Genomic DNA, 16636 nt, shown 5'->3' on the forward strand with positions numbered 1-16636 from the left:
TTATGGATTATAAAATTTGCATTGCCAAGGAAAACATCTATCTTTTAGCCTGTGGTCAAAAAGACTCACCTGCTGAGTAAATGTATAATCATGGAAGGTAAAAGTAGTTCATGACAAATCAAATAATATTAAAATGAATGTAATTTTAAAGTACACCTTTAAATGAGGGGGGAATAAATTACAAGGTAGAGTCAGCAAGATTCTGTAATCTCATATAGGTGGTATACTTTAATTATTTTATTAAAATCAACCTGTCAGTTCTGAGAATGAATCTTTTTGATTTACCCATCACTCTTTTACGAGGATATCATGTGACTTTTGAAGCGGTCCCACCCAAATAAAGAATCAATCAATAGCCTGCGGAATTTCTTATCAAATCAGCACTCTTTGTTCGAAATCAGTAGCTTTCCAGCGGCTAGTTTACTCAGGTTTGGACGCAACAGTAGCCTCAGGGTGCAGAGCCAGGGAGCCTTGAGGCTGCCACGAGGAAGTATTGTGAGTAATAGAGGCATGCACAGGCCGCTAACCTGTTGTTTAATATGAGAAAAATGTACTTGGACTGTCCAGAGTTATAAGTCTGATTGATATTGACTAAAAGATTCATCACCCCTTTTGGACCTCTCCATTGTATACATTTATATTCACATGAGAATGAAGTGTAATGTGGGACCTTGTGAATTAATTTCAGTATAGCTTTAAATTGATGGCAATTGTAGCTTTTGGGAATGCTTTTATGAAGGTTAAAAAGCTGGAAGCATTATGTTCCAAATTGTTATTTCTAATATAATGTATAGGTTATATCAAACTGAGTGCATGAGTTGAGGCCAAGTTCTATCACAATTAAATATAGCTTGGTTTATTTTAATTCACAGCTCTTGCTTTGTTTACAGGGACAGAGTGATTTTTGCAGAAAATTACCTGTTGGGGTCACAGATTTGAACAATTGAAAATTAAGATTTAAGAGTCAAGCAATTGAACGTAGTATATCTTTCCTTAGGATCATTAAAATGAGGGTATCCTAAATATAGAAAAAATATAGAAAAAAATACAGTGACAGATGGGGTAGTCATCAGGTCTATGAATAAAAACTGTATAGCTATAAAATTACATTGACGCATGATCGGGGGGCCATGGGCAATCGGACATGAAAGGTATAAAAAGCTCAATAGTTTACGCTCTGAGCACCTCTCACCTGGAAAACTAATGATTATTGACTTCCCTCCAGCGAGCATTGGGGACGCTTGCCTCAGGCCTTCTACCAGCCCCATCAGTGCACGCGCAACATGCACACAAATGCACACACGGGCTACAAAACTACAGTTGACACCAGACACATGCAACCTCAGAGGCAGAAAGCTTCAGCCATTTAGCATCTTCCTGACAGAAGCCATGCACACGCATTTAACATTGACAGGGCGGGGTTTGCAAGGGAAAGGTGTGGGGGAGGGAGAATTGAGGCAGTCAAAGAGTAGCAATGAGTGAGGGTAGTGGTTGTGGGAGGATAGTCTGCATTTTTTTTAAACCCGAGTAACTGCATTTTCGCCTGGGGGCCTTCAGATCTGCCACTCCCAGCCAGAGTAGAGGCCCTGTCACTATGCGTCTATGTCACTGTTCATGTATAAGTGTGTCTTAGTATTCCAGTGTGTTTTTTTGTGTACAGTGTTGTAGTGTACGTGCACACTTGTGTGTGTGTGTGTGTGTGTGTGTGTGTGTGTGTGTGTGTGTGTGTGTGTGTGTGTGTGTGTGTGTGTGTGCTTTACCTTCCCACTGTTGGTGTGGAAGAGTGTGTGTCACCACAACTCTCTGTCACCTGCTTAAAGCTGCCAAGGCGTATTGTGTCCTCTCACTCTGTCGCTGGTTTCCTCTCTCCCTCGCTTGGCTGTGATTGGCCAGTTGGTAGCTTCCAATGGTGACTGAGGCATGAATAAGCCGGGTGAAGGCTGCAGGCAAACAATTAGATTAGTTTGAAGTACATTTTTTTTCCTCAAAAAGTTTTTATGTACTCTTTTTAAAGAGTCCAGTGTTTGGAGATTGACAAATTGATTTGATCTTTAAGATACTGTGCAGGACAACAGACCAAAGTTGAAATAAAATGAATACCGACAAACAACAAGCAACCAAACATGAGTACACACACAGTTAAAATGAGGCATATGGACCATAAATGTGGAAGCTTGGACACAATTAGGTTTGGGTTTGATCAAAAGTTTGTTCAAATTCCAAAACATTTATTTTTTTCTAGAAGAATGCATTATCCACAGTTACTCTGCTTTATATATTATCCGTTCAGATATGTACTGGCAATGTTTGCACTCATACAAAGTTACTATAAACACAAAATTAAATAAAGCAACTTACCCATTGACCACCTTTACAAAAGATGCCTTGTTAAATGTTAATCCAGTTCAACAACAAGGCTCTTAAATTTCTTTAACCTAGAAAAAATAAAGGAAGAGGTTAATAATTGTCCAATAAAACTGGAAAATAGTTGAGTACTTACACAGAAAACCATGTTACAAATTATCATGATGTCACAAAAGATTCCGCCTCAAACTACTACTAGAATATAAGGTTTTCTGAGATAAATTTCACCTTTCTATTCTATATTGTTACGGATTATAGACTACAATTAACTCCATAGGAAATGTTAGGAAATGTCAACAATAAAAGTGAAAGCAAAAGAATGGCGATACTATCTGACATATCCGTTCTTCAACTGATTGAAAGCTATTGAAACTGCAATTTAAAACAATAACACAACTAAAAGGCATTGTAATAATAAGTGTCTTTGCTCAATTTGGACAGCTCGAATTAAAAACATCATCAGGCTGACAGATACTGGCCTGTTTTTATCATCATCAAGCAACATTTGATTGATGTGAGGTTGCACTTGTGTGTCTACGTTGTCAGTCTCGCATGTCTGACTGGATTCCAAAACACGCTATGGGCTCGGGAAGGTTTCCCACAACTGACAGATGTGTTACAGCCGGATGGACCCTCGAAACTCGGCCTTGTCAACCTTCAACGTACCACTGTCAGATTCCTGGTGACGAGCTCTACGGGTGAAATGTCTCTTCTTGTTCCAAATCCAAAAGAAGCATTCCTTTATTAATCATTAAATGTTTGGCTGTCATTAGCAGATTGTTAAAAAAAAAAATATTTATCCCATTTGAAATAATAATATTTAGTTCGACTTTAATCATATTAGATGAAATCTGTCATTATTTAAGAAATCTGTTTGACAGTTTAGTTTGGACATGTGAGATTTGCCTGCTTTCCCCAGTGTTTGGATTTTGTTTTTGTTTTTTTTGTGGGTATTTTTTTCAGTTAAAATAAAAAACAGGTTAAAGTCAAGGTTAGTCCACACTGATATAGGCTCCATCTCCCCTAAAACTACTTTGTAAAAGTGCAGCGAATAGCCAAAAAATAATGGATTTATTTTATTTTATTCATGTATGCCAGTCTTTACATTTTCAGTCTTTATATTATGTTTTTTTTTTATGGGACACTTTAATAAACTACAATATGAAAGCAATGGTAATGTTTCAGACTATTTTGTGTAAGAATGATAACCTAAAATCAGCGAAATTTTAAAACAAGAATAACAGTGCATTTAAAAATCATTGATAACATTTCGTCTGTTTATATAAGCCTCAATATTAACTGAATAGTTATGGAAAAAAGAATGATGCACTAAAAAATAATTCCAAAGAATACACAGTATATTATAGAAGTGCACAATATGTAGAGAGTTAAGCATTCAAAAAAGCTCAGACTTTCATCTCTTTAAATTCCACTGGAAAAAAAGATGGTTAAGCCATAAGTGTTTTGCCCCAAAGGCATGTATGAAAACTTAATAGGGGCCACTTGGGAGAGACCCTTCTTTGACAATGGCTACTATGTGTGTGCATTTTGTTATTTAAACAAAAGCTGGGGAAAAACTTACATTAAATCATGTTCAATTACATTATAAAACAATGTGGCCAGCATGAAAGTCAATTAAAGATGAAGGTTTGTGTGTATTAAAGTTAGGATTAGGCAAAACTTGGTCATTGTTAAGGTATTGATCAGTGAAATAAAGCCAGTGGAGGAAAAGTCATGGTCACTGAGGTGTGCAGAGTTATATGTAATTGATGAATTAGAGTTGGAATTTGCTGGCAGTGGGTCAATGTAGCATTCTTCCTACTCCTGGAAGAATGTAGAGACATTCCTAACATACCACATATCTAATTTGCCACCAGCACCCTCAAATGAATGCTCATTACGGCTTATTGATAAAATAAATCTACAAATTCAGACTTATTTTATTCATCTATTCAATAAGCCACTCTTCTCCTTTAGCAAACCCAATGAATCAATGTGTCCAGTAGATCGCCAACAGAAATAGCATATATATATATGTCATTTTATCCATAAAACCTGTAGAAAATGACAGAAATTTGAGTCAGCATTCTCCATTTTTCCTGTTTGATGCTAAATCAAATATAGTACAAATATGAGGTACATTCCAAAAGAATAATAATTACCTACTGTATGATATGCATTGATCTGATACCCTTTATGACCCGAACCATCATTACTGTGCTAAACACACTGATGGAGAAAATGACAGAAGAAATGATAAATATAAAGTGCAGTAAATATGCTTTTGATAGAGATGTTGGTGCATGTTAATGTGCCTCCTTGGAGGGACAGACTATCGTTTGCATATTCATAGATGCAAACATAACATGAATAATTTCCTTCTCTACCTTCCTCTACCATTCTCCAAAGGTTAGCTCATTAATTACAGCTCCACAATTAGTAGGAAACATTTTTATAATGAATTATTGGATGTTTTTGGAGATCAGTATGTGTGAATAACTTACAGCAGGGTCAAAGCCTAGGACAGCTGTTGCTGGTATGGGGTGTGAATGATGAGATAATGCTGATTAGGTGTATCAGTGTGCAAGTGTGTATGTGTTCCAGGTTGGGATGCAATCAGAGGGTGAAGTTTGTAAAAATAAAAGCAGACTAGTGTATGCAAAAGCACAAGGAAATCAACACACGTTTCAAGAGAAAAACATTCTCACATACAGAGACTAAACATCCTTGTTCGATCTTAAACACACACAGACATACATTGATCGGTGGGTTACTTGTTGCCTGTGGGCCTGCAAGCTTTGAACACTTCAGTCCTGTCCAAATTCACTATGAGAGGCCCAGTGCTACCTGCCTAAACTACTACAAGTCACACACACACCTCAGTTTAAGATTCACATATGCGCAAACATGAACAATTTACAACAAAATCCCTTCTTTTCTATGCAGTCAGAAACTAATGCAACCCGAAAACCTCCTGAAACAATTTAATCAATATTCAACGTGCTATATCGCAGTTGATTTCTTTAATTGAAGCCTATAAACAGTTGAAGCATAAGCAAATAATGTACTGTGTTGGGGCCCCACGAGGTTAAAGGGCACCATTACACCATTGTGCGATTTTTTTTTTTGAATCTTCCGCATCAGAGGAACTACATTCCCTTATTTCGCTTCAGCAAACGACAAAGTAAAATTTGACATAGAGTAAACATAAACCTTTTATAAAGGGCACTCTGCCCACTTGTATGACGACTAAAAATATTGAAATGATCGTTGCAATTTAATGGCAACTTTAATTTAAAAATAAACTTTGAAAAGTTTACACACGAGTAGCAGATTTATCCAAAATTCACAACTGAATCCAACAAGTTGTTGTTATTCTCAGTAAAATCATATTGTGTCAACAAGTGCACACCTCCAGTTTGGGATGCAAATACAAAAAGGGAATATTTCTAACAAATTCCTATTCTTGGCCAATATGACAGACAAAGCCTGCGTTCCTTTACTGTCACCGTGTTATGCAATAAATCACTTGTTTTAATTTACGTGAAGGTATGACATATTCTCAACTTGAGAAGAGCTTGCTGTTTGAGCATGTGTATTTGTCTTCTTTCTTTTAAGATGGGAATTTCAGCATCATGCAACCTGTCCTACTCGTTTCTCCTGAAGACCAATTTACCCATATTTTCACTCATGTATGCACTACTCTTCCACGACAGCAAAGCAGTTGTTGACTTCAACAGAGGCAGGTTGCGCTCATCAGTTGATGCACATGTGTGAAGATGAGAAATACAGACAGAGATGACACGTGGGTGTTTGAAGAGTGAAAGGAAACATTCTGCTCCTCTCTCCTCCCATTAAATATATTTGTATATTTCATCGCCAATAAAAATAGCATATCAATCTCATCCGGTACTCTTCAGAGAGCTCTTTGATGCTTTCTTAGTAAACGACCTCCCACTTTCTCCATCAACTTTAACTCCATACAAAAAAAAAAAAAAAAAAGACTAGTGCAATATTTATCTCACTTCACTAAAATGTCTATCCTTTTGGGGGGAAAAAATCCTTGAAATTTTCATCAAAAACACTTTAATCAGCCAGTCCTCAGGTCAGCTAATGAGCTAGCAAGAGTGCAGCCCTTTCTGGGTTGGTTTCTTCAAAGAGCTAGCTCTGATTATGGTACTTTCACATGCCCCTGCATGCACTTATACACCAGTTAACTATCTGACACAGCGCGCACACACACATTAAAAGAACGCTGTCATTGGGCCAGCAAGCATCATTAACGTTGAGTAGCCAAGGTCATTGTTTGAAGGCACAATTTCTCTAAAACGAAACTCTAATAACGGTGCCACTTTTTGCCTCTTCAACAGCTCCGAAATAACATTGAGCGAGACAACACATAGGGCAAATAACCAAAAAAAGGCAAAGAAAAAAAAGTGACCAACTAGCAGACAGAAATTAATATTTACAGTATGCTCTTCAATCCTTTGTAGAATTTCTTTGAATCAAAAGTTTCCCATGTTTTCCCCCACTGCAAAGAGGAAAGTCACAAGTGATTTGAAAACTCCTCTGAGAATTAATTAAAAAGACACAAAAAAATCAGCTACACATCCAGCACAGTAGGATCTCACTAAAAGCACATGATTTTTTCATGTTTGTTGACATTAACTGCGGTGAAAGCTTGATGAGTATAATTGATTTATTCTCAGCTCTTATTAACCATTTAATATCTACATTTTCTCTTTTTGTAATTCCTCATTTATTTCCTCCTCCATAGATTTTGTAGGCTATATTAAAGCAAAAATTGCTGTCAATTTTTTAGCTGTAGGAACATTTTATGAAAATCTGATGCATCCATGCATATGATTTAAACAATGTACACATTACACATAATCAACCATCCATCTGTTGCAATAACTTTATATTAGTGTGTTTAAAACCTCAATTGTGTGCATGAATGCATCCTGTGTGCATACTTCCAAGCATAGCCTATTGATAAAAACCCTCTATCCAGTCAGATTAGCTCCATTAGTGGATTAACCGGATTAGCGGGTTAATTGCAGCCTGCTGATGCGTTGGTTTGTGAAGGCTAATGATGGCTAACACTAGTTAATCTCACAACACAGCCGGGTAAGCCAGCTACTGTCACGTCTGGCAACATGGCATACATATCGAGAAGCTTCCCAAGAGGATTAGGAGCAAGGATTGTTTGGGCCACATATCTGTAGCTAATCTCAGATTAATCATCACAGGTTGATTTATCTTTTATCGACCACTGTGGCGTATGAATTTTGTTTGACAAGACATGTTTTCACTTGGGCTTAATCTCTCATGACCCATACATGTTTATATTGGGATTAGAATTTTTGAAAATCAATTAACTGCATGCAGATGTGCGAACATGGAAAAAAACAGGAGTATTTCAAACAATATTTGGACACAGAATGGCAAAAATTTCATAATAAATCTTGGAATCTTGCTATGACAGTTAAACCCCACCCATATCTGATCTTTACCAGTCACTGTAGTTTACTATCGACATCTTGCTATACATATCTTCAAATATGGGGACTGTTTAAGCAATAAAAACAAAAAAATCATGAAGTAAATTACAATTATATTAAAAAACAAAATATGGGTCGGATTGTGTTTGACTTGAGTGATGTATTTACTTAACTGAGAGAACTATGAACATCTACAAAAACATTCAAAGCCTTGTGAGGTGATACTTTAGTGGTGGATTGTGGTGTTGGGAGTGGGTTTGTTTTTATCGATGTGGTGGCCAATGAGGTCTGATATATGGCTTCAGGACAGGAAATACCATGGCTATGGCGAGTGTGTTCGGTAAACCAGAAACGCCCATACCCTTATGCATGCCATTTGCACGCCACACTGGGGGAGGATGGCATCATGGACACAGACTCAAGTATAGTGTGTGGGCACCTTAACCTCATTAAGGGGAACTGAAGCGCTCCCTGCTCATATTTTAAAGATAAAACAAAGTGCTGTGATGTCATACCTTATCAGCCTTGGCCAAGAAGACGAGAAGCACTTTAGCAGAAAGAGCAAAGTGTGTGATCGCCTGAACGCGCAGACCTCCCTCTGACTCTCTGTTGTGCTATTTCACTTGCTCAGTGGCTCTCTCGCACACATACACAGCCAGACACACAGTGGTGGCGGCGGTGGATGTTGGATGAAGGATGCATGTTGGTTTGGGGCTAAACATGATATCTCCTTTCCCCAGGGCCAGCCAATCAGAAAAGCCTGCCAGGGAAAAACAGCAAAAGCACTCAAGACAAGGACAGAGGAAGGGAAAAAAAACACACTGGTAAATACAAGACACAACACTAACAGGCACGTAGAGCTACAAAATACACGCTGCTCAAACTTCACCGTGCAGCAAAACTCCCTACGAGCATACAATTTATCACGGGAAAGAAATGCTTCATATGCAAAATGAAAGTTGAATGATTCCACATGTTACACAACTTCTTCATCATCATTATTTGTGTTCATCAAAAGAAATATAGGAACACACATACATGTAGAAGTACATGTAAAAAAAAAAAAGCAATTACAAAGGCAAGCCTCGTCCTCACTGCCACCGTTCTTAGAGTTGCACCAGTGCCTGCAGGGTCTGTGTTACCTTAAGGTGGATGCTAAAGGGTGTGGGGCACAGGAAGTGAGTACCTGGGGGGCAACAGCAAGGGGAAGTGCCTAGAGGTCCAGAGTCACTGCTGTGGGCTCTGTTTAAGGCAAAGCGATAAGGGGTTTTCAAGAGGAAGCGAATAGTGGCAAGAGAGGTAGATTAGAAGATGTAACCACTAGCATCAGTTTGGTGGTAAAATGAAGAAAATGCATCAGAATAGATTAAAAAATAAAGAATAGGGCCATGGAAGGTTCATGTGTAAGAGTTGAAAATTATTGAAATGCCAGAGAATGTAAAAGGCTTGACCATTGTGGTTTGTGAATATTATATATATGTTATATATATGATAAGTATTCAGAATTGATAAGTAAATCTTCAAATATTACAATTTATACTACATTCCAATTACATTTTGTGTAATTTTCGTGTCACTACCCACATTAGATTATGTATTTAATTTTCTTTTATCAGTGTAAATATAATCCTAAACACCATTTGGTATACCAGGCAATTACAGAGTAAATATAATAATACTGGCCAGTTCTGATGGATGTTGCTAATTGAATTTAATGTAATTTTGGTCATAAGTGTGTTATGTATTTTATTTTTACATTCTCAGTGTCGCACGTAAAAGCTTGTCGCTACAATATTATAAATTAAAGTGGCCTTTCTAAAATATAGCGATACACCACATTATAACCCATCATTATGACAATTTCAGATGAAATCAAGCAAAACATAATTTAGAATGACCGCATAATATTTTTTTAAACTGATGAGCAACTAGTAGTATTACATGAGGATCTGCCATTGTATTTTTATTGTGTTTTTCCCCTTCCATTATAGTGTACATTTATTTAGTTTTTACCCAGATTGTTATATATAATTTTTAACTTTGTTTGTGCCCACTTGTCTTTAATAGATTACCACTTTAAAATACGGGCAGGGTGAGGAATTAAGAGCGGGTAGTAAGGTGAGGTATTTGGCAATGGTGTATCATTATGTACTGCCCCTTGCAGGCCACCAAAAAGGGGTTTGCACAAGTGGGGTGTTGGTTGAGGGGATTTGCGCGGGGTGAAGGATATGTGGCGGGGGTGGGCGGGGGATGTTGGAGGTTGCTGCGTGGTGGGGGTGAGGGACGACGGTTGGAGCTGGTGGACTGGGGTGGGGTATCAGTGGGGAATGGTGTCAGCTGCGCAGGCAGCAGGGAAAGCCGACATCTTAATAAAACAGCCTCGGGCTAAATCCCATTAAAGGCCTCAGAGCCTGTTACCACTGCTGGCCAGGTAGCACACACACTCGTAACACACAACAAATTCCTCACATACACACACAAGGATCGGATTTGGGCCCAAGCGTGCACACACGAATATATTATATACGGACCCATGTGTCTGTCTCTATGCCTGTTACTGTCTGTCCATGTGTGTCTTTGTGTGTGTGTGTGTGTGTGTGGGGGGGGGGGGGGGTGTTGATTTTTCTTTTGTGTTCATTTTTTTGTATCGATACGTGTAATTTTGCCATCTGATCGCCAAGCCGTTCTAGCCGCCAAATTGCATCCTTTCACCTTTCCGGGATTATGGTCAATGTTCAAGGGATTTGACACTCAAGTGTGCGCAAATTCAAAAGTCATGATTGAGTATGTAATGAGATAGGGCAGATAAAGTTGAATCAATCACCGTTGGACTATAAAATGATGGCAGCCATGTTTCAAAAGATGCTTGACAATGTGCATGCTTCCAACTTTGTGGGAACAGCCATTGACTGCACCAAAGTTCAGATAGAAATGCATTCAATAACGGCTTGCATACCGAACTGTTTGTTTCATAATAGGACTTGAAACATGATTAGGCCAATATGGGGGACCTTGTAAAATCATCTCAGCAATGACTTACTATAATAGTAGAATATTTCAATTCCTTTTGTAGATATGATCACCAAATACAACATTTCCTTCACATAAGTGATAAAGGTTGAATGAGTTAAATTATGAATAAAATAAATACCGTATTAGGTCTGTTAAGGTATCATGAAAAGGGACATGTGCAGTTGTCCACAAACATGTCCACAAACATCTCACATTTAAAGTAATTATGCGTTAAATTATACTTGAGATTTCAATGCTGCTCCAGCCTGGGTAACTAAATCTATTTCTCTTTGTCCCAAATGTAATTTGTTCATTTGAAAAGTTTGACACACTTGTTATAACCTCCCTCTAGTACAGCATGCTATCTTTTTATCACTACATTTGAGATTGTTCTTTTAGTTGTTGGAATTTCTATTTCTTTTGAGGTCAGCGTTGAAACTGTGCTTTATACCGCTTTTGAGTTATCGTGTCATATCTGTAGGGGCTGAGTATTTTGATAAATAGTACCTCCATGCTACATTGGAACTGTTATTGTTTATGAGGAACTATAGACCCCTATTTGTGAGAATAGGGTATGTCTGTAGTACAATCAAGAAAAATATGACTTTTTATTGTAAGTTCACAAGGCCGAACGAGAGCAAACCACCAGCCTAGCGTCTCATACAGCAATCTCCAACCTCTCTTGTGAGTCAGATTTCTAAAAGAAAAACTTTCTTTCATGCGCACAGCAGTGGAGCGTGTGCCAGAGCAGCTAAGGAAAAGATTTGTCTGCCATGGCAATTTCTCCATGGAGCACTACAGAGGATATCTTATGCATCTAAACTGTCCTCTGAGTTTTTTTTTTATGCTCACATAAAATCCTCTGACTTTACCCTAAAATTTTACTCTCAATCCATGGACTTATATACACTGTCCTGAATAAAACACCTGCTCACGTGTGGAGATCGATTTGTAAAACAATTTCTATACGTCCCAAAGTTGAAGTTAAGCCTCGGTGTGACAGAACACTCAAGTTCCTGTGGTAGTAAACTATTGTTTTGACAGGATGTCACTTCTGTTCTACCGGGTGTGTGTGAGTGTGCCGAGCGTTGCGCGCCTCCTCTTTATCTCAGGCCTAGGGCTACTGTCACTGAGCCGGGGGGAGAGTGGGAGACCTAGGCAGACAGACAGAGGGAGAGCGAGGGAAAAGAGGGAAATTGGGTAGATAATTCACTTGTCAGCTGCCTGATGAAATGCCATTTTAACTGAAGCTGCTAATAGGACCATTAGAGGGGTTCGGCAAACCACAGACAACTTGCTGGGTGCGCTTGAGTTATATTGTTATGTGAGTGCACAAAGGTATTTATGTTATTTGGATTACTTTTTCCAATATTTAGTATACGTCTTACAAACCTCTACCTGAAAAAACTAAAAATGACCAGGTATAGTAGTTTTATTTCACACAAAATCAAACCTCATGTGAATTCACTGTGTTTGTACTACAGTAGTTTTATAGGAAAGATGCCATTAACTATAATTGATTACCCCAAGTTTATTATTATAATTATTATTACAATTATACTGGTGTGTGTGTTATAAATCAGGATAAAATCTTCCAAGATTATTTAAATTATTAGTGTGTAACACAAACGTGGTTTAAAATTTAACAGTCTACATAAGCAGGCATTTAGAAAAACATAATTGAACATTAAAATAACTACCTTTACCAAAATAGCGATGCTCAATTTTGATGGAATTTTAAGTGGCGTATTAATTCAAACATTTATCAATTACCATGGTTTCGGCCTCCAGAAACAACATATTCACACACACACCTAAATATAAATAACTCACTGTAATGTTGTGCACTTGAACATCACTGCAAAGTGCTTTAACAGTATAACAAACATTATCTTATTTGAATTCTATGAGTGCACGGTGTACACAAAGAGTACAGTGGGTGCATGATAGTTTGTTGAATGAGGATTTTCATCCCAGAAAGACTTATGATTCTACTTTGGATATCCCGAAGATACTGGTTGATATGCAGCAGCAACACAGCAAACAGTAGCAGTGTCCACCAGCATTAGCGATTTAAAAGCAACATCTAAGAGACACAAACACTCACTCACAAAGAGGAAGGGTTAAGAGAGCCCCGAGGCCAAGTGATTTACGCAAGAATGGTCTGAATAGGCGCTCTCCTTTTGCAAGTGTGTATGTGAATGTGCGCGCGTGCATGTGTGAGTAGAGAGGCTGCATTTTCCAATACACATTTGATGATCTATCTATATCTACAAAGGGGATAAAGTCAAAAGTCCACCAACTAACACACAATAGCTACATACTGAAAGTTTATGATATCAAATTTACCATCCGCTGCAGTTTGTACAAGATCGATTGTTAAAGTTCATTTTCTGGCCTGAATTTTAATCTTTAATTATCTTATAATATAAAATAATCCAGTGTGTCAAATAGTAAAAAAAAACGAATCTACTGTAACTTGAAATAGTTACAATCATTATATATTATGAACAGTGCACTAACCCACAGCATTCTGCCAGGGTGGATTTATATTTTTCCCAATGTTAACATTTTATTTTATTTATGACCAAAAAATACATTAAAATGTAAAGGTCAATTAAATAAAAGCAATCCGTTTTGAAAACTTAATCACTTTGTACCTAAATCATAAATAGTCTGAACGCCACCTAGCGGGGAAAAAATAGACAAATTCCATCTTCATCATGATGATGGCAGCATCATGACCAGAGGTGACATCCGTATTTACTTGCATGTACACACAGCACCCCCTGCGGGCCAAATTCTGAAGTGATTATTTTGACATCCATAACCAGATCATACAAGGGGATGGATATTTTCTGTCCATTATATGGGGACTTATATGATCTAGATTGCTTTAATAAAATAACTATACTCTATGGTTTTCTATATTGTTTAAATTATATTTATGTGTTGCTATTCTGCTACTCTTCTTAAATTTAAACAGTCATTATATATAGTTTAAATAACTGGTTGGTTTCATAGTACTTAAACTATTTTAAATCAAGGAATGCAATTGCATTTGTTCTTTCCCCTATTTTATGGAATACAACAGTTAAGTGTAAGGAAAGAAAATTGCTGGACTGCAATGCCGTAGTATATCTCCAACCATATTCAAGTCCCAGCGGCCATCAGTATTCAGCTATCGAGGAGAAAACAGTGACACGGAATGGGCTCCCAATGGCTGACTGCAGAGAAGCAGTGAAAGGCCTATGGAGAGAAGACGTAACGTGCACACACACACTCACTCACGCACACCCCCACACACGTATACACACAAAAACCTGTGCGCACCCTGTGTGGCACCTAGATCTCCTAATTTAGCCTCTAGAGAGCTGAGACGTCGGGATGTCAATCTCACAGTGCAGCTCTTTTCCCCACTTAACTTTTTAAAAGAGTTTTCTCCTCATCACTACCCTCTGTATTTATAGCTGCCAAGCCTGGAGCAGCCACGTATTTCTCCCACTGTATGTGTGTATGAGTGTGTGTGTGTATTTACCAACTGTTTATTCTTTTTTTGCGGTGTGTGTGTTGAGCTGCACAGCTGTTGATATTGTGAGGCTACGGGGTTTGGTATTTCAGTCAATTTCCACCGAGACAAAGATGAAGAACAAGGCGAGAGACAGAAGAGAAAGAGTGTGAATTGCTGGAGGAGAAAAAAAACGAGAGAGCAGAAGAAGAAAGCCATGGCGGTTAAAGGGACGGGGTGTTGATGGAAGGGGTTTGAAGAGGATAGAGAAGTGGATGGAGGGATGAGGCAGACTCCTGGCCGAGCGAGCTGCTCTGAGACTAATTAAGGTGAGGTCAATGGCAGGGAGGAGGTAATGATGAAGAAAAGGATTTACTTCTTCCATCCCTGCGTCTAAAGTGCACACTACAAGCTCACTAGATATTACCCGGCACCCCCTTCCATCCATAGCCAATACCTGTAATGCCCTCCACCTCTTCTTCTGGTCTTCTACTGCTCTCCATCACTAGTCATTTGGTTCCTAAAATCAATAGGAAAACAACAGAGGGTTTTATTCAACGTTAAGGGAAGACAAATGAAGTCAGTTTAGTTTAAGAATTTGCAAAGCTTTGGTGTCCAGAGGAGATCTTTCTAATGTAGATTGACTTTTTTTTGCAAGAAAGAGAGTGAGTTTAATTTTTTATTTTTTATTTTAACAGATAGAACCTGTTGATCCCCCAAATAAAAAGAGGTAAGGTTCTTGCAAGAAGAAATATGCATTTTGTCAGGGTAAAAACGTCTTAGAACATCAATACATTGATTTCAAAATAAAGTATAGATATTATTAACACAGTCGACTCAGGTAAGAATTGATAACACAACATTTTTGCAAGTATGGCATCTGTCATTTTGGAAAACCCTATATACTTAAATTAGGTTTACATACACTTACCCAGCTTACTAAAATATATTACGATGACTTTCCGTACACGTTGTACTAGTCAATAGGCTTTGATTTGACTAAAAAAAAATACACGTTAAGGATCTATATAGTTAGGATTTCTACGGGCTCACACCCAAAGGCTATTCTTCAGCTTCCATTTAAAAACAAAGAAAAAAAGGGTTACATGGCTCATTGTAAACTTAACTATTCAGGGGGAGATTAAAAATATCGATTACCTATTCTTCACGCAGGCCACGTCGTAGTGTGGTTTGTCCTTTCGCGGGGGACCTGGTGTCGTTTCCTATTTTATTTTGAAGGTGTTACCGTCCTCATTTCCGCCATTTCCTCACGTCATCCTTGAGCACACTTGAGAAAAACTGATGCTGAAAAAGAGCTAAACATTTTGTAAGATACCTAATTTTGTTTACCCTTTTGACATTGTTTTTGTCCTCGGTTTTTGTGAGTCTAAGTTCAGTGTGAAAATCCAATCCACATCCAATTTTGGAAAATGTTTTTCATTAATTTGGCTGTGTAAAAATACATACAGTACAAGGGGATATGTGCTTTTTTACCTTTTAATTGACTAATGTATAAGTCAATTTAAAATTGTATTGTGATTGCCTCTTAGATGATGAATGGATGGATTATTGCTTTCAAAATCTATATTTCTGAATTGTAAACATCAATGGTGTGTTTGTGGTGTTTTGTCAACAAAAATACTGCATACATACTTTTAAATTGATGTCATACAGTAATCAAAAGGGAATGTATTTGAAATTAGACTATTACAGTGGATATCTAAAGTCTAAACATCTGCTTAGAAGCCATGTTCAGTGATAAAATACTGAAAATTCATTTTTTCTTCATTGTTAGTGAATCCTTTGGCCGAAAAGAGCCAACAGATTTTTTTAAATAACCACATCCAATAAAGCCCTGTTAAAAAAACACAAGTTCAACCATTTAAAAGACCTCAGAATTATCCCAAATGTAAACTTTGTGCAGGATTTCCCTGTCATTTATTTTTCTAGCCCCTGCCCTAACATTGACATTTTAACTGTTTATAATGACTTCAACCCTTACTACATTTTGACCTTCTGGTAGGACATGAGTGTGAAATAAGAAGGAACACCAATACCACATGAGCAAGACTGCCCAACTATGTGTGTGTGTGTGTGGATTAGCCGTAAAGTAGCAGCATGTCAGTGTATGCTGTGTCAAGAGTGCTGTCAGTCACTCATCCATCCATCTGGCTAATTGGCTCCTTACCCCTCCTCTCTCTTTATTTCTCTCTCCCTCCCTCACTCTCTACTTACCTCCCTTGCTTGC

At 37.9% G+C, this 16636-nt stretch overlaps 1 protein-coding gene across 5 annotated transcripts in view; it reads right to left on the minus strand.

The window, feature by feature from the left end:
- Nucleotides 1-15682, minus strand: part of tfap2d (transcription factor AP-2 delta (activating enhancer binding protein 2 delta)) — a 58311-nt gene extending 42629 nt beyond the window's left edge. For 4 of the 5 annotated variants that reach the window (XM_077711668.1, XM_077711648.1, XM_077711639.1 and 1 more), the window contains exons 1-5: nucleotides 15547-15682; nucleotides 14846-14908; nucleotides 8384-8628; nucleotides 2359-2435; nucleotides 1761-1940 (exon numbers count right to left, since the gene is read on the minus strand). The gene's annotated coding sequence lies outside the window, so the exon portion shown is untranslated. Of the gene's footprint in view, nucleotides 1-1760; nucleotides 1941-2358; nucleotides 2436-8383; nucleotides 8629-14845; nucleotides 14909-15319; nucleotides 15524-15546 lie in introns of those variants that run through there. The other variant, XM_077711657.1, reaches the window with a different exon arrangement.
- Between the last annotated feature and the right edge of the window lie 954 nt (nucleotides 15683-16636).

This window comes from Stigmatopora nigra, chromosome 2, assembly GCF_051989575.1.
Source record: "Stigmatopora nigra isolate UIUO_SnigA chromosome 2, RoL_Snig_1.1, whole genome shotgun sequence".
In the NCBI taxonomy this organism is placed as follows: Eukaryota; Metazoa; Chordata; class Actinopteri; order Syngnathiformes; family Syngnathidae; genus Stigmatopora; species Stigmatopora nigra.